Here is a 19,449-nt window from a genome sequence, read left to right on the forward strand (position 1 = left end):
TTGTGTTAAACTTGTATACAAATTCAGGACTAATTAAAAAAATAAATTCAGGAATAATAGACATCTTTATTATGTTGAGTCTTCTAATCCATAAACATAGTATGTCACAATATTTATTTATATTTTGTTTGATTTATTTCATTTCAATGTGTAGTTTTCTTCCGTTCTTTATGCATTTTGTTATATTTTCCCTAAGAGTTTCATTTTGGTGGGTGATTGTAAGTTATATTGCATTTTTAGTTTTGGTATACATGTGCTCATTGCTATCTATAAATCTATGATTTTTTTGTGTTTCTCTTGTCTCCTCCAACCTTGCTGAACTTATTTATTAGTCTTTTTCTTTAAATGGGGGAGTCCTTGGGATTTTCTATGTGGACATTTATTCTCATCTTTAAATAAGGACAATTTTATGTCTTCCTTTATGATCTATGAAAATTTTATTTCTTTTCTTGCTGTATGGTACAGGCTAGAACTTCTAGTAGTATGTTGAATGAGAGTTGTGAGAATGGACAGCATTGTCTTGTTCTGAAACTTAGAGGGGAACACATTTAGCCTTTCATCATTTAGTATAGCATTACTCATAGGTGCTCTTTTAAAGTTGAGGAAATTCTCCTAAATTCGTCTTTTGATAGAGTTTTATCATGAATGAGTATTGAATTTTATCAAGTAATTTTGTCATTGCTTGATATGATCATATGATTTTTCTTCTTTCATTTGTTAATAAGGTGGGTTACATTGATTTTCTAATATTGAATTAGAAATCATCTCTTGCATCTCTGGAATAAACATCACTTGATCATTGTGATGATTATATGTGTCATTATATATGTCAACTTTAGTGGACTAAAGAATACCCAGATAGTTGACAAAATACCCAGATAGTTGACAAAACACTATTTCTGAGTATGTCTGTGAGAGTGTTTCTAGAAGAGGTTAGAATTTGAATCAGTGAACTGAGTAAAGTAGATATTCTTCCTCAATATATGTAGGCATCATGCAATCCATTAAAGGCCCAAATAGAAGAAAAAAAAAAAAGCAGAGGAAGGGCAAATACTTGTTTAAAATAAATTAAAGAGGGAAAAAGAAACATAAAGTAGGCGGAACAAATAGTAAACAGATAATAAGATGGCTGATACAGGTAACATCAGTAATTGCTTTAGATATAAATGGACTTAATGCTTTAGCTAAAAGACAGCCATTATAAGACTAGATAAAAACCATAACCCTATGAAGTGTTACTCAGAAGAGATATACCTTAAACATAAAGATTTGAAGATTGAAAGACAAAGGTTGGAAAAAATATATATAATATTCAACAGACTATACTTTAGAGGAGAAATGTTATAATATTTCACATAGGCAAGATTTTTTGAAGACAAAAGGGTCAATCCAGTAAAAACATAAAACGGTACTGGGAAATTTCAACCTGTCTCTGTCAATAGTTCATAGTATAAACAGATTTAAAAAATCAGAAATCTTTTGGAAGACCTGAACAACATTGTAAAGAAACTTGACTTAATTGATATATATAGAACCCTGCATTCAGGAATAACAAGAATGAACCTTAGATTCAAGTACACATAGAACATTTACCAAAATTAACTGTATGCTGGGACAAAAGTTAAATCTCAACAGATTTCAAAATTTTAATCATCTGGAGTATCATCTCTGACCACAGAGGATTTAAGCCTGAAATCAATTATAAAGATAACTAGAAAATTCTTCAAAGTTTTGGGATTAGGCAGTGTGCTTTTAAATTACCTTGGATCAAAGAAGAAATCACAAAATGTTTTGAATTAAATGTTAATGGAAATAAGATTTAGCAAAACTTGGCAGAGTCAACTAAAACTATGCTTAGAGATAAATTTATAGCATTAAGTGCAAATCTTAGAGAAGAAAGACTGAAAATAAGTAATCTAAATATCCATCTCAAGATAATAGAAATATAATAGGAAATTAAGATCAAATAAAGGTGAAGGATTCACATGATAAAAGAAGAAACCAACAAAATAAGATTCAGGTTGGGCCTTCTAGGACATTTGCCACACCTAAATATACCTATTTGGAGGCAATTTTTTTTTTTATTAGAATTTTTTTTTTTTAAAGATTTTATTTATTTGTCAGAGAGAGAGAGAGAGCACAGGCAGACAGAGTGGCAGAGGGAGAAGCAGGCTCCCTACAGAACAAGGAGCCCGATATGGGACTCGATCCCAGGATGCTGGGATCATGACCTGAGCCGAAGGCAGCCGCTTAACGAACTGAGCCACCCAGGCGTCCCTGGAGGCAAATTTTTACTCATATTTTCAAAAAAAAAAAAAAAAAAAGAGGTCAAGTTAGAACACTTTGGCTTGATATAGCAGAAAGACTCTGGCTTAGACATTACCATGCCTGGCTTCTAATCAGGGTTCTGCTGTGATTGAGCCACCTGACTTCCTCATACCTCACGTTTATCTTTTTGTCAAATAGGACTATAGTACCCAACTTATTTCACTGGGTTTTAGATCTTGTTATATTGGGATACATCAGAAGACTAGGTAGAGACTTGAACCTAGAATCCTAGGTTCTAGCCCTGCCTGGGTTACTGACTGTCTGATGTTAAGTTACATATACTGAATGTCTGTTTTCATCTATAAAATAAGAGGGTTACACTCCTTTCTGGCTTTCTGTGTTAGGAAGAAAGATGTCAATCATTCCTATTTCGCAAGTGAGGTATTGTAAGATACAGAGAGATTAAGTCACTTGTCTGAGGGCATACAGCTTATTGGTCAGTGACGGGGCTAGAAATAGGTTTCCTGCTTCCTGGGCATCTCTCTCTCTTTCCCACTCCCTTTTGATTTATTCATTAATTTGACTAACATATAACTGTCTTTGAATTCTTGCAGAATGTGCTTGACAGAAAAGTGACCATCTTCATGGTATGATTTGAAGGACTGATGGTCTCTAAAGTTTTTGCTGAAAAATCAACTGTTTCCTTGGCTTGCCAATGGCATTTGAAATTCCCATATTTTTCATTTCTTTAAGTTCAACCACTGAAGACCTTATGAAAAAAGCAGTACGCCGAGAAGGCACACAAAATCTACCATCAAGACTTCAACACCAAGGCTTCCATCGCATTGTTCTAGAACAAAGCTGCGAGTCTGGAAATGGAACACAGCAAGGATGTGCGCCATGGCTGCTGGGCTGGCAATTAGTGTCCTCACTTAGTCAGGTAGGAGTGAATCTTACGGGTTTCTCATTTTGGGGTCAATGTAGCTCATTCATGGGAAGAAACGTCTTATAAAGAAATGAATTTTTAAAATTTGGCCATATGTTCTTTTGCAAAATGGAAACCCATCATTCAAACACTCAACGCAACTCAGTAATGGTAATTAGTAATTATTACATAATTATTAACACAGTTTGCATGAGAGCGAGTGGTTACTCGTGCCTTGCCCTCAGTCCTATGGCAAGGAACCAATGCTGAACTGTTCCTGGCCTGGCCTCCGGAGCACTCGTGTACATGGAGGAAATTCCAGGTTTCACAGAGGAGGCTGGGTTCTGGGGATTCGTGTGTACTCGGAAGGCCTAGGGAGGGAGTGAGATCTGAGGTGACTCTGGGGAAGAAAGCTGTTTGCTGTTCAGCTGAATACGCAGGAGAGGGACAAGGGGTTGCTAACCTAGTTAAAAAAAAAAGGCAGGGGGGAGGAAGGATAAGGAAAAAAGTTAGCCTTACTCACAGGAGAATATGCGGTTTCGGGCCATTTAAAGATGAGATTAAATGGGATGGATTGGATTGATGGAATTTTTCCAAATCATTTTGATCTGGCATTTGTTGGAGTGTTTTTTGGATTTTGGTCATTGTGTTTCCTCATAATATATGTGCCAGCGCTGAAGTGTTCAGTGGCGTGGGGAGCTGGCTTCCTGGGATCGCTCTAAGAAGACAGATAGACCTGGTTCTCACCGTGCAGCTATTTGGCCACAGTGAGGTCCCACTTAAGAATATTACCCGGATTTAAGATAATCCTTGGAGGATTTTGGTTCCATTAAAAATTTTGAGCACAGGATAGATGTAATCCTTGATTCCTCATTTAATAAAATATAAAGATAAATTGGTGCACACACACCAGCACCTGAAAGAAGAGATGATTAGAAATAACTCGATGGGAATACATTCAGACAGAAATACATTTCAGATCATGGGGCGGCGTTTCAGGGGCTTGGGGAAATGGAGTTCCCCCTCGTCTTTTACAATCTGATGCAAAAAAGCAAAACAAAACAAAAACCTCTCTCCCACAGGGTATTACAGAATTCATTTGCACTGAGTCCTGTCTGGCGAGTTAGGGAAAGACCTTTAGTACCAACTGACAAACACTGTGCTAGTGGTTTTGGAGGCAAATGAAATGAAAGAGCAGGACCCTGTTTTTTGGTTAAGAAGATAAAGCCTCTGGGAAGATGTAAAATATTGCCTATTAGCAATATTATTGTAATCATAACTGCTAATGTTTTCATAGCATGTTACAGTTTCAAGAAAGTTCTGCAAGCAACCTTGCATTTGATTCTTGCTGTGTATGGACTGTTTACTATGTTTCAGATATCATAAATATTCAATTAAATGACTTCCCTAAATTATTTGACCTTAATGACCTAGTTTCCCAATGCTTTTTTTCCTAAATTTTATTTATTTATTTGACAGATAGAGATCACAAATAGGCAGAGAGGCAGGCAGAGAGAGAGGGGGAAGCAGGCTCCCTGCTGAGCAGAGAACCCGACGTAGGGCTCAATCCCAGGACCCTGAGATCATGACCTGAGCTGAAGGCAGAGGCTTCACACACTGAGCCATCCAGGCGACCCCCGAATGTTGTTTCATGTGAACTTTCTGACTCTAAATATCTTTAAGTACTATCTTTTAGCCAAGTCTATTTCAGTCTTTATATCTGTAGTCCAACATTTTGTGTTGGAAGAAATGGGTTACTTTGTAACATGTACTTTGTACTCTTACTTTGTAATAGATTTTTTTTTTGCTAAAAGATTTTATTCTTATGTATTTGTAAATCCAACATGGGACTCAAACTCACAACCCTGAGATCAAGAGTTGCATGCAACTGAGCCAGCCAGGTGCCCCTGCATCAGGTGTTTTTTTTTTTTTTTTTTTTTTTTTTTTTAAATAATTTGTATAGTCTCATAGATTCAGAGTAAGACTTGAAGGGACAATAACTCACCCAGATTTGGGGAGGGCAGGTTGAATTGATTAAATGAACTCATTTAAAGAGATAAGAGCCAAAAGGAACAACTTCTGCTCAAGGTTCCAGTACAGTGTGTGTAGGCCATCTGATGGGGGCATCGCTTGAAACTTTGCCTTCTGGGAAGAGTGCTGTCTTCTGGGCTCCCCCAGAGTGGGCTGTAGTGCAACAGCAGCTAAGCCCCTTCCCTCTTATGTCTCTAGGGCCAGAGAATCTCCTTGCAGCTGTAGGAGTGGGGCTGGTGCACAGGTCCTGGAGGGCCCGTGGATTTGTGCCCCTACCTGACGCAGCCTGGCACGTGCTCTCTGAATCTGCTTATGCCTGATCCCTGTTGGAGCACTTTCATTTTTAACCAGTTCTTCTTTCTTTTCTTTTCTTTTTTTTTCCATTTCAAAAAGGTGATGGTACTATGCCATCTAGGAGAATTCAAAGACCTAATAAGTTCTGTATTTCCTGGCTTAAGGATTAAGCAGCAGTTTCCAAGAATAAATGCTGGTAACAATTGCCCATAGTTGAGCTGCATCTAGGAAATCTGGCTAAGAACTAAAGGAATTTCAGAGACAGCCAAAATACCTCCAGTGTCCAAACAGCTAAGGCTGGATAAAGCTAACTTGTGAAGGAAGCAGAGTTTGTTTTTTCTTTTTCTATAGTTTTGTACTCAAATGTTTTTGTAGTTAAAAATTGGAAGGTACTTAGATTTTGCTGTATAAACAGCCCAGATTAAAATCGTAGCTCTATTATCTTCCAGCTATATGATCTCAGGTAAGTCATTATTATTTTTCAAAACGTTGTTTGTTTGTTTATTTTCATGATCTCTATACCCGACATGGGGCTAGAACTCACAACCTTAAGGTCAAGAGTCACGTGCTTTACTGATTGAGCCATTTCTGGAGAGTGGCCATCATCATGCTAAACAAAAACCAAAAACCAAAAACCAAAAAACAAAAAACAAAACAAAACCAAAAAACCCCAACCCTGAAAAAAACAAAAAACCAACAGAATATGCATCTGTTGGGTCATTATCATGTGTCTCTTTAGACCTTCCAGCAAATAAACAAGGGAGTCCCTGTGTGGAGAACCTGAATTCATTTTCAGTGTGCATTTGGAGACATGATGTTGCTTCCCTGAACTTCAGTTTCATAAGTTGAGAATATTGGGTTTGATCCCTAAGGTCTTCTCCAGTAAGACAAGTACATGACTTTAGGAAGTAGGAGGGCAATAAATTATATGCTATAAGTTCTTTGCATGGCCGGCTCGGTGTCATTTAGGTCCCCTAGTCACTCTACCGTATGGCCCTGGATTTTAATTTTGGATGGTGATAAGTCGGAGAAAGAAACGGCCAGCCTTCCTCCCACCCTTCCTTCCTTTTTTCTTTCCTTCCTTGTTTATTGGTTCATTGTCCGCCTCTCTTCACTAAAATGTGAGCTGCGGGGGTTCAGCGCCCATGTTTTACCCGGTTGTTTCCCTAGCATCAACAATGGTGCCTGGTGTGTAGTCGGTGCTCTGTAAATATTTGTTTGTTAGAAGAATGAGGTCCATTAAACTGGATAAATCCAACTGTATTTGGACCATGAATAGCCAGACTCCTTGCCAGCAGACGAGTTGTAACAGTTCGTCCGGTCTTCTGTCTAGAACTGCACAGCACTGGGCAGGGTAAGTGGGTTTCCTCATGGCCTCATGAGCAGGAAGTGCCACCACGCCTTTAGTCGCTTAGGCGTTATGCTTGTCATGCTGTGCCTTTGGCCTTTTATGTCATGCGGTGGCTTCTGATAGCCCAGGCTTTAGGAACCACACATGATGGCGGCTCCCGTCTTGCAAATACTATTCGAGGATTTGTTTTAATTTATGAGCTCTTTGGACCAGTCCTTCCTTGCTTTTGAGAGCAAGTCTGGAGCCGTCACTTTGTGAATCCTCCTGATACACGTTCATCTCCCATCGGCTGGTTCCTTACACCATCTGGTTTACATGGTCCCCCCATGGGTTGTCAGCTCATTCGTATGGCGGCTGGTTCTGTCTACAGGGCATCATGGTTTTCAAAGAAGAGATAGTGTTCACCAGTGAGCATGGCGGCAGTTCTTGCTCTGCTGAGATTCTAGAGAGGAAACAGCTCCATGGACGAACGCTTGCTTAAGGCCCAGGGCTAGTGGACTTTCATGCCTTTCTGAGACTGAGTGTTTGGGGTAGGGGGTGATCGGGGGCAGCTGGGACCCCGAGGATGGAATTAAGCATCAGTCTTAGTCGAATCGTAGAGCAAGGGCAAGGGGAGGGTGGGAAGAAGGGCGAACGTGTCCCAGGAACTGTGCTGTGCACAATTATCTCAGTTAATCCTCTGGCAAAACAGGAGAAAAGCAGTGCTCATTGATTTGTTTATTTTTTTATTATTATTTTTTTAAAATTTGGGGCACCTGGGTAGCTCGGTGGGTTTAAGCCTCTGCCTTCCACTCAGGTCATGATCTCGGGGTCCTGGGATAGAGCCCCGCATCAGACTCTCTGCTCAGTGGGGAGCCTGCTTCCCCCCCTCTCTCTGCCTGCCTCTCTGCCTACTTGTGATCTCTCTCTCTCTCTCTCTTTCTGTCAAATAAATAAATAAATAAAATCTTAAAAATAAAATATATTTGACAGACTGAGATCACAAGTAGGCAGAGAGCGAGGGGGGAGCAGGCTTAGTGCTGAGCAGAGAGCTGGGATGTGGGGCTTGATCCCAGGACCCTGGGATCATGACCTGAGCCAAAGGCAGCAGCTTAAGGGACTGAGCCACCCAGGCACCCCAGGGGTCATTGATTTAAATACCTACAGTGAATGGCTGAGCTAGTGACTCAACACAGACCTGACAGACATCAAAGGCCGTGACTTTTTTCACCATACTGCACTGTGCCAAGAATAGTACCTGATACATCGTATTGAATGAATGAATGAATGAATGTTGACCAAGTTTGGTTTTACTTCTTTGCAATTTCCATTTTGAGGCCTTCTTTTTCATTCTATTCCAGAACTGCTGGCCACTTGGCCCCTCTCCCTAACTTTGGTGCGCTCTGTGGGTCTGCTGTTCTCTTACCTGGCTGATCCATTCTTTACCTTGCAAACTGGGCTCTCCACCCACCAGACCTTCCAGTCTTGCTCCTACTCTTTTCAGGACCTGTGCTAGGAGTTTGCCTCAGTGTTCATGGTGTTCATTGTACCCCTTGCAGGGTCCTTCTTAAAGACGTGCTTTGGCACAAGATAGATCTCCTGTAGCATCTGTTTTGGGGACAGTTGCCGGTCGATAGAGGGGGTAGATTTTGGGGGGGGGGGGAGGGAATTTGAATGTCTTTCAAGTTGTTGTAGGCCTTCTGCTGCTTCTACTTGTGCCGATGAAACAGAACTGAGAGGGGAACTCAGGTGTGAGGAGAGCCTATGGTTGGGAGCTAGAAGAGGAGATGGAAGAATATTCCAGCTGTGAGGAAGGAACCATCAGCGGGCAGACCAAGACCTTTAAGCTTCTAATGCTGCAGAATGAAAACAAGATCTGTACTCCAGACTTCTTCCCTAGATTTAATGAATTGGATGGGGGGTTTTGTTTTCCTACCTTTTAAGAAGAAAATGTGATACTGTATATAGCCATTTATCCTAAGAACCTACCCATCATAAATAGGGAGATTTAGGAGCAGAGCTTTGAAGCCTTACAGGCCCCCCAAAGACTGCATCAGTATACTCACTTCACTCCACCGCCCACCTTTCAGGGGCGTCTGCTCACGGGCAGCCCAGCCCCAGGACCTGAGAAGTCTAGAAGCTTCCAGGGCAGCCACATTAATTGTTTTCAGGTAGCAGGCTTAGGAAAGCCTCTTCTGTGACTTCCATCCTTCAGCCTGCCTGCGGCTCTGGGGAAGGGAAGAGATTCAGTGCTGGCGAGGCCCAGCTCCAGCTAGCTCAGCCCTCCGAGGGTTAATTATGCATGCAGCTCTGTCTGCAGAGGGAAGGCACGAGAGGCAGTGCAGAATTAAAGTCACAGAAGCAGCACCTTCTAGCTGACCGTTGTCCGCCCCACATCCCCAAACGCAGAAATGTGGGTAAAAGCTACAAATACGGGTCACTGTTTTTCTGTTGACTGTGTGGCAGATTCTCTGTGGCTGGGCTTCTGCATCTTCATTTGGAATTTTTGGCTCTATGTCAGCAATTCTAAGCACCAGAAAAATAACCCCTTCTTTTTAAATCTCTCTATTTGATGAGGAGTAGAGCAGGGGAAGAATCCCAGAGATCTAGATTGTTCTATAATTGATAAAGAAGAAAGAGCCTTCTGAAATTTTTTGCACAGTTCTCCAGTAAAATCACTGCACATACCGTAGCCGTAATCACTGAATTTGATTAGTCATCGATGATAGAGTCCAACCTTGAAATGCTCTCCCTTGGACACAGCGTCATTCGTGTTTAGTTGGTATTTACTGAGTGTCTACTGAGTGGATAATCTACTTGCTGCTTCTACATGGAAGGTGTTGTCTAAGCCACCTGTGGGTTTGAGACTGAGCAGGAAAAAACGTCAGTGATATTAGTCAGGTCATCATAACTGTAGCCGCCATTCATGGAGCGCCTACTCCTTAGATAGATACTACAGTATCTATCTGACTTATGTAACCGCTGCTCTGGTACCCCTCACGGTGACATCCTTGCCAAATGACTATTATCAGAGGGTCTGCAACCAGGATCTGTCAGAGTGGGGGCTGCAGTCCAGGCTCTTCTGACTGCATAGCCTTGGGTCTCTCTCCTGGAAGTCACCTTGCTTCCCCAGAGGGACGGGGGCAGGAACCAGTCATGAGGCAGCATCAGCAACTGAGTGCTGAGAACAAGGTGGTTCTGTCCGGTCCACACAGTCTCACGGAGCATGCAAATATCTTGTAGGGTGAGTTTAGTCTAGGCAGACATCATGGAGGCGGTGTCTCCTCAGCAAATCATACAAGGAAGGGAGAATTCACACTCATGGGGAAATCAGCCTGGGCTTGCCTCGGTTTTAATTTGCTTCATGATCAAACATAACTGACAAATGGAAAAGCTACTCTCCCTTTCTCCCTTCCTTTTTTCTTCAGTAAGGAGAAACTCTAACTTCAAGGAAGGGATCTTCCCCCTCTGGCTCTCTCTTTTTGCCTGTGCCGAGGTAGGAAAACCCATCTCCCTATTCATCTTCTTCTTCCCTCTCCCCCCAGACTGGAGTTCCTGTCCTGTACTTTGTGGTTTTCACTTAACGAATGTTAATGAGATGGCATTGTAATCACCGGATTTTATAAATATCTCATCCACAAATTGGACCACAAAACCCAAATGAGCCAGCTGAGCATCTATATTCCATGAGCCTGTGTTTTCCCCACAGTCTTAACCGAAGGATGTAAAACGTGTTCTTGCTTTGAAGCTGTTCAGGCCCATGGGTGTTAGATGCTGAGGACAACCGCTGTTTGCCTAGCCTGAGTCAAGTGGCTCGTTGGGTACGAGCCTTTCACAGAGTCTGGGGTGATGTAAGGGATTTAGGCTTGATCAATTATACCCTTTTCAAGTTAACGCTAGAAAAATGAGAAATTGATTTTTTTGACGAAACAATATTTTAGAAATTCAGGATATAAAAATGGGATTTGACCTCTCTTATCAAGTCAGCTATCATCATGATGATTACAGTCTACAATTATGCCATATTTTGTATGTCACGGCCTAACGCGATCGGCTTGTCAGATTTGTGCGGGGAGAGGGCAGAGCAATGATAAAGCATCCAGCTGTGCCTGCTTAGTGGCGTGAAGGGGAGAAACCTGGAAGATCCATCTTCAGCAGATTTGCTGGAGTGAGCGTCCTCAGGCGTGGACATCAGAGTCTAACCACCCTGCTTAATCTCTCAGCAGAGATCTAATAGGCAAGAGCTCCACGGGATGATTTTTTTGGTATTTCATGTTTGTACCTGGTATTTCTCATTTTAATGCTTCTATTGTTATATCTAAATCATCACCGAGCAGTAAGCGAAGCGGTAATGTATATTTCAGTCTGTTTCCTCACTGATAGGTTAAACAGCCCTCTGAAGGTGGGATTCAACCTTACGTATTTTGTATCCCCAGTACCTAGCACGATGCTTGGTCCACAGGAAGGATTGAAATCATAGTCACTGAACACTTGTAAATAATAGCCCAGCCTTAGAGCTGTCTGGAAAACTCCAGCCTTAGAGCCCAGGCTTCTCCCCTGCAGTAATAGAAAAGAAATCCCAGTTCTTTAAAATTTGCCCGTAAAAAATGATGCTTGCTTTGGATAAGGGATTGTTTGCAAGGTGGTTAGTTAATCCAGACATTTGAGTGGTGTGGTGAGTGAAACAAAAAATAAATATAATGGAAGGAGAACTTGAAAAATTTTGTTAAAAACAACCACCATCACCGTCACCTCCCTTCACATATGGGGACCTGAGCTGAAAGCAGAGGCTTTAACCCACTGAGCCACCCTGGCGGCCCCCAATACACTTTCAATTATAGAAACTCTTTTATATGTTTTAACTTCTGCCAAGGCTTGTCATTCATTATTAATCGTTCTTCAATAATTTTGGGGGGTTATTTTTGCATCGCTATTTTTAGGCTAAACTTAATAGACATATTGTCAAGTTAAGTTGTTCTTTTGCTTGCTCTCTGCCTCCCGTTCCCAAAATTTGGTTGGAATTTTTATAGGAACTGTGTTAAATCTATTTATTAATTTGTGGGAAAATCGACCAATTTATGATGTTCCATCTCTCCATTTGATGTTCTGTCTCCCAGTACAGAGGCAACACAGCAGCAGGGAAACAACCAGACTAAGAATCAAGGCACGTGGATTCTAGTCTCTGCCCAGTCGTAACTATGTACCTGTCAATGTTGTTTTCTTGTCTCAGATGTTGAAAATATAAACACATTTACATATATGCAACTTCAATACTTACTGTTTTAAAAATGATTTATAATCCTTTGATAGAATGTAGATATCCTCTCCTTAATTCTAGGTTTTTGTGTCACATTAAAAATGAAATTACAACTCTATTTCTAGAAGACTTCTAAGTCTGGTGAGGGGATAGAAAATTACAAGACACCATTGTTTCTACCCTGCAAAGGAGAATAAGCCAGATAAGCCACAAAATCATCACTTTAAAAACTCATCAGACATTATAGCAACCCAAGTATCCATGGAGGGGTGAACAGATAAACAAAATGTGGTATCTCATACAATGAAATATTCAGCCTTAAAAAGAAAGGAAATTCTGACACATGACAACCTGGATGGACTTTGAGGACAATATGCTAAGTGAAATAAGCTAGTTCCAGAAGGACATAGATCCTTGGCTCTGTTTGCATGAGATGTCCAGAGTACTCAAAGTCATGGAGTCAGAAAGTAGATTGGTTGTTGTCAGAGGCTGGGGAGAAAGAAAATGAGGAGCCGTTGTTTAATGGGTACAGAGTTTCAGTTTGGGAAGACGGGAAAGTTCTGGAGATGGTTGGAGGTGCTGGTGCCACAGCATGAATGTACTTAATGCCACGGAAATGTGCATTTAAAAATGAGTCAAGTGTTAAATTTTACATTATGTCTATTTTATTTATTTATGTATTTATAAAGATTTTATTTATTTATTTGAAAGAGAGAGAGAAAGCACGAGCAGGGGGAGGGGCACAGGGAGAGGGAGAAGCAGTCTCCCCGCTGAGCAGGGAGCCCAGTCGGTTCTCCATCCTGGGACTCCAGGATCATGACCTGAGCCAAAGGCAGATGATTAACCAACTGAGCCACCCAGGTGCCCAAGATTTAATATTCCTATCTAGGAATACATCTTAGATGCATACATCTAAGAAGAGAAGTTCAATATTATGATACAAAATTGATCTTTCTAAAGGGAAAAATAGACAAAGCTACACTCATAGTTGGTGATTTTTACACCCTCCCAAAACTAGTGATCCGGAGCTTCTAGATCTCTGGCTTGGTGTAATTAATTTTGGAAAGTTCTTGGACATTACTACTTCAAATATTTTTTCTCTCTTTCTTATCCTAATATTCTAATTCTCTTGGTAGTCTTCTTCTCCTGGTATTTTAATTACACATATGTTGTGCCTTTTGATATTGTCCCACAGTTTTTGGAGGTTGTGGTTCCCCCCCACACTCTTTTTTTCTCTTCATGTTTAGTTTGGGAAGTTTCCACTGACATATCTTCAGGCTCATTGATTCTTCCCTTGGCTGTGTCCAGTTTACTGATGAGCCCATCATGGCATTTTTTATCTCTATTTCTGTTACAGTGTTTTTGATTTATGGAATATCTTTTGATTCTTTCTTTTGCTTACATCTCTCCCCCCACCCACTTATTCTTGAATGTTGTCTTCTTTTCCATTAGAACCCTTAACATGATCACTATTGTTATTTAAAATTCCCTGTCTGACACTTTGACATCTCTGTCACATCTCAGTCTGGTTCTGACGATGGTTTATTCAGATTTTGGTTTGTTTTTTAATTTTTTCTTGAAAGCCACACATATTATTTTGGGTACTAGGAACCGAGATAAATGGGCCTTTAGTATGAGGATTTAATCTGATTACAATTTGGGTTGTTTTTATATGTGCCATAGCTCTAGGTGCCAGAAGTTGCAGCTTCTTCTAGCGTCTTTGCTTTTGTGTTCTCTTGACTTTGGGTTTCCCTAAATCTTCTGCTCCAGTGAGTACCTGTGGCTTGCAGCTCTTTCTTTCACTGGCATTACAGGGCATTCTCCTGGTATGGGTAAGGTAGGGGAAGGAGGAACATTCTCTAGTCTAAACCTCAGTCTTTTAGTGGACCTGTGTCTCAGGGCTGTGACCTTTACACCTGGTTTTCCAGTGATATTCTTTTTTTCTCTGACCCTTTACTCCCCTACCTGGATACAGCACTCCCAATCTTTTTTTTTTTTTTTTTTTTTTGTGCAGCTCTGACTCCTGTTTATTGTATTTCCCCCTTTTATGTGACACAGGAAGGCTGTAGGGGGCTGGAATGGGAGGAATTCCCTTCCTTCAGCTGGTACAGTGCTCTGCCAAAATCTGTTCCTTAGAAGGTGGACCTTTGTTATAGATGGCTCAGTGGGTTAAAGCCTCTGTCTTCCGTTCGGGTCATGATCCCAGGGTCCTGGGATCGAGCCCCACATCGGGCTCTCTGCTCAGCGGGAAGCCTGCTTCCTCCTCTCTCTCTCTGCCTGCCTCTCTGCCTACTTGTGATCTCTGTCTGTCAAATAAATAAATAAAATCTTAAAAAAAAAAGTCTATATACACTCTAGCTGGGTGTATTAGAAATGATTACTCTTCCTTTCCCCCTTCCAGAGCTGTAAACTGTAGGATCCCTTTCACATGAAGGCTAAGAGTGGGGAAAACAGTCTATGGTCCTAGAAATCAGGATGCTTTTGTCTTGGGGTGGGAGGATTGACTGAAAGGGAATAAATGAACATTTCAGGATTCATTGAAATATTTTATATGTTGTTTTGGGTGTCAAAATCATGGGACCGGGGCACCTGGGTGGCTCAGTGGGTTAAAGCCTCTGCCTTCAGCTTGGGTCATGATCCCAGGGTCCTGGGATCAAGCCCCGCATCGGGCTCTCTGCTCAGCGGGAAGCCTGCTTCCCTCTCTCTCTCTGCCTGCCTCTCTGCCTACTTGTGATATCTGTCAAATAAATAAATAAAATCTTAAAAAAAAAAAAAGTCATGGGACCGAACACCTACAATTTATGTACTTTGTTATATATAAATTATACTTCCATAAGAAAAAAAGAAAACTAGCTGATAGATATGGAAGAGCACAGTAATGTTAGCGAAGCGTGCGTGGTGACCGTGAGGATACAGATGAACGGTGATCCTGGTACAAGCCTAGGTGAATAGTTTGGGAGAGGCAAGTTGGTATCAATCCTTTACTTTGTGAACTTGCATCAGTCCCTTCACTTACCCAGGTTTGAGAATCCTCCTCTAAGAAAAGAAGTAGCTAGACCAGACGATCAGTAAGTAGGGTGATCTTACATATTGTCCATATCCCGACATTCTTGAGGGGGAGATGCAGCTCTCTTAATAATGATGCCAGGAGAAGAATAATAAAACCACTTCTATCCTGGGCTATGGGGATGAACCATCATCTTCTCTATAAGGGTCTCTAAAATGTCTCAGACCATGGGAGGTGGCAGCCTGGGTATCAGCAGAAGCAGAAATCTAGGAGCTGGATCTCATGAGCCCTTGTGGGTTCTGTTTGATCTGAGGACGTGTCAGAACCTGTCAGCCCAGCTACTTGTAGGGCAGGAAAGGGATTTCAGAAAGGCTTCCAGCGCTTCTGGTCAAGGACTGCTATCTTCCATGTCTGTGGATAAATATTTACTATCTAATAGTAAGACATTGACATTTCTAGGCTAAAAACTATTGTTGAAATGAAGCTAATTTCTCAATAGGATGAGAAATGGGTCCTGCTTTCTGCTGCTCTGATGATATGAGAATAATGGGTCTCCTTTACAGATTACCCCCCTTTTTTTCAATCTTCAAAGGCAGTTGATTAACTTCTATTTATTTATTTATTTAAAGGTTTTTTTTTTTTTTTTTTTTAAATTTATTTGCCAGAGAGAGAGAGAGAGCGTGCACAAGCAGGCAGAGTGGCAGGTAGAGGCAGAGGGAGAAGCAGGCTCCCCGTCAAGCAAGGAGCCCAGTGTGGGACTGGATCCCAGGACCCTAGGGTCATGACCTGAGCTGAAGGCAGCCGCTCAACTGACTGAGCCACCCAGGTATTCCAATTTATTATTTTTTAAAGATTTATTTATTAGACAGAGAGTGGGCAGGGGGAGGGGCAGAAGGAGAGAGACAGTCATAAGCAGACTCCCCGCTGAGTGTGCAGGGCTCAATCCCAGGATCTTGAGATCATGACCTGAGCTGAAATCAAGGGTCAGATGCTCAACCGACTGAGCCACCCAGGCATCCTTATTGACATCTATTTATAAAACTCATAGAGATTTTAAGGTATTAGCGTCATCTCTGTGCTGCCAAAGCTTTGAGGGGACTAAGAAGTTTCTAAGTGACTAGGGTTCTAGCCACTCTGAAATATAATAATGTAACGTTGGTGGAATTCACTTTACTAAGAGACATCTGACCAGAATCCACTCCTAGAAGGAATCTAGTGAGTAGTACAGACTTTAATCCAGAGATAAGATATCTAGGAGGTGACTGGAAAATGCTCCAGAAGTTAGTGAACCTCCCTAAGATCACAGGAAGGGAGTGGGATTTAGACAAAACAAAGTACTGTGCTCAGTTAGGTGGGACTGAGACACTTATATTATAAGTCAGTTTATTTATAAGTGAATCCAGTCTCCAAGATAGTGAGAGCAGCAGGCAGCTTCCAATCTGTATGGTGCTTAATAGGAACTCTTTGTCTGCACCCATGCCCTGGCGGATGTGTCCTGTGTTGAGAATCAGAAGGGGAGATTCCAGTGCCAGGTGTGCCCTGGGAAGGGCAGATTACCGGACAGCTAAGTGCATGGACTTCATTAGCATGACTTTAGCAGTTAGTAAACACCTTAAAGGATGATAGAGAGGTAAAGGAGATAATGTTTTAAAGTCCTTTAGTGTACTGACTGGTACATCATCCCATAAATTCCACTACTAGAAAGCTACTCTTGGATTCTGGGTGGTGCCTCTACAGTTCTTAACCCTTTGTGTGCTGCTGGATCTCTCTGACAGTAGAGTGAAGCCTGGTGACCTTGTCTCGATATTTTAGAAATGCAACTATAAATAGAAAAATGTACAGAAAAAACTGGAAATCTGTAAGCCAAAAAAAAAAAAAAAAAAAAAAGGAAATGCAGTTGTATGGTATATGACTATCAAAGTAGCAAAAACATTTTTGATTTAAAATATGTATTTCTTACATTAACACATTAAATAAGATTTAGTGGTATCTCTAATACCCATTCATTTCAAAGTAGTGATGAACATATGATATTTTAAGATGTCTGCTGAAAGTTGATATGAAAATATCTGGAATTTCTATTGTTGATCAGGGCAGTGATATTGCTAATATCACTGTGATTTGTTGCTTACTTTCATTATTGAATGAAATTTGTTAATTTTAGTTGGGGGTTAATCAAATTGAGAGGTAATTTGTTTCCCATCCAGATTCAGGGATCTCTTGAATTCTTTGTAGAATGAGTGACCGTTTCCCATGACTTAGGAGTTCTAATGCTAAAATTGGGACAGTTCCATGCAAACCTAGATAGTTGGTTTCTTAGTGAACCCAGCTTAAGCATCCCTGTTCTGAATGCTCCGTGATAAGATGAAAATTTCTTTCTCCAAGGCATCCTATTACCCCACTATTACCTTTTCATCTATCAGGAGGAATTAGAATTAGCTTCAGTGACCTGATTTACCAAGTGATATAGTTCCTTTAAATCTACTCTGTTTTAATTTTTTAAACACTTTCTTGATTTTAATTTTCAGTGGACTCCATTGTGTTTTTACTGTTGCTGTTGGAAGCTGGCAAGTTCATTACTAATTACAGCATAACAGTGGTTGTTTCAAATCTCTAAACCTGTGCCTTTTGATTAGAGAAGTCGGAAAGCCACATCCAGCACAGCTGTGCACATGGAAAAGCTGAATAGGGCCACAGTAGCGAGGGGTAGAGGAGGTGGAGGCCCACAGAGATGCAGGGAGGCCCTTTGTTTCTGATGTCCCCATGCTTTTTTTTTTTTTTTTTTTTTTTTTTAGCACAGTCATGCAAAGGGGCCCAGTGCTAAGTAAGATTCATGGGACTTAGGCTCCTGGCTTGCACCTGTCATTCACTGGCTGTGTGACTCAGTAGAAGTCAGATCACTCCTCTGAGCCCCTGAAATTCCTTCCAATGTCAGTATCTTCTGGTTGTCAATCTGAGAAGCCATACCTTTAGTGTCCATTCATCTGGGAAGTGTCATCCCTCAGCATCCTCTTTCTAGATGGAGGAAAGGAAATATACAAGAGCGCATGTCCCTCCTCACTCCCCACTTTGAGCCAGGTCTCAAAGTGCTATTGGTCATGGTTCATGGAGCTTCTAGCTCCTGGTCTATAGGCTCCCCTATAGGGAGTATAAGGAATGCCATGGAGTATTCATGGAGAACCACTGTTATTCAGCCCAAGTGGGTTATTTGGGACAGCTCTCTGTGGAGATTGATATTCCTCTGTATGGCTGTGAAAATGAGTGGGCCTAGGGGTTTTAACTGTTTAGCTTCTGATGGTTGGTTGAACATTTTATCTGATGAATAAAGACACCTCACTCTGGTTCCAAGTGCCTCATCTAGTCATGGCTGTTGCTAAGGGGTGGGGCTGAGCCACACCTAAGGCTTCCATATCCCATGAGGGATGTTTTTAATTGTATTCTGAATGGAATCATGGCATTTTTTTGGTGGGAAGAAGAAACAAAACAATCAAACATTTTTTTTTTTCAAGTCACAAAAAGAAATGTTTATTGGAGAAAATGTAGACAGTTATGAAAAGGTACCAGAATAGCACCATGCAGTGATAACCACTGTTAAGTAAGATGCTGGTATCTAGCCTTCTAGGTACAGATGTGAGAGAAAAGCCATCATGGAATATCTGAAGGGGTTTCTGAATGTATCTACTCCTGAAACTCTCTCTACCAGCCAGTGAGCTTCATTCTGAAATTAAGTAGTATGTGCTGACTCCTCAGAGCTGTTTATTTAAGAAGAAAAGAAATCAGTGGGGAACGCAAGCCTTATCAGAGGAGCTAGGGTCTGTAGCTGGATACGGGAATTTTCAATTGGGACACTTTCTGTTTGCACACCATCTTTTGGTGACATCTATTTGTAAAAGTGTAAAGTCTAGGGGTGCCTGGGTGGCTCAGTCAGTTAAGTGTCTGACTTGGGGTCAGGCCATCGAGCCTGGCATCAGGCTCCCTGCTCAGGGGACGTCTGCTTGTCCCCCTCCCTCTCTCTTTGCTCCTTCTCCCCAGTTCATGCTCTCTTTCTCTCTCTCAAATAAATAAATAAAATCGTTAAAATAAAATAGAAGTGTAAAGTCTAACATGCTGTATTAATTTGAGTGAGCTAGGTTATGTTTTGGTAATAAATTAACCCCCAAATCTCTGTGGTTTAACAACAAGAGTTGACTCACCTCACTTGAACACTTTTGGGAATGCAAAATCACAACTAGGTTTCTGAAGATGTCATTTTTCTACGAGGCTGTCAGGAATCTATCTGACCTCTCCGGCTTCCTTCATCTCTTTCTGTGGCCACTTTCTCCCTCTGCAGAGAGACT

At 41.3% G+C, this 19,449-nt stretch overlaps 1 long non-coding RNA gene across 1 annotated transcript in view; it reads left to right on the forward strand.

The window, feature by feature from the left end:
- The window catches only part of LOC131811457 (uncharacterized), a 52,081-nt gene that overhangs the window by 14,001 nt on the left and 18,631 nt on the right, over positions 1-19,449 (forward strand). Inside the window, exon 2 of the long non-coding RNA XR_009345949.1 lies at positions 3,022-3,208. This is a non-coding gene — a long non-coding RNA (uncharacterized LOC131811457). The remainder of the gene's footprint in view (positions 1-3,021; positions 3,209-19,449) is intronic.

Source organism: Mustela lutreola, chromosome 11 (genome assembly GCF_030435805.1).
Source record: "Mustela lutreola isolate mMusLut2 chromosome 11, mMusLut2.pri, whole genome shotgun sequence".
NCBI classification, from domain to species: Eukaryota; Metazoa; Chordata; class Mammalia; order Carnivora; family Mustelidae; genus Mustela; species Mustela lutreola.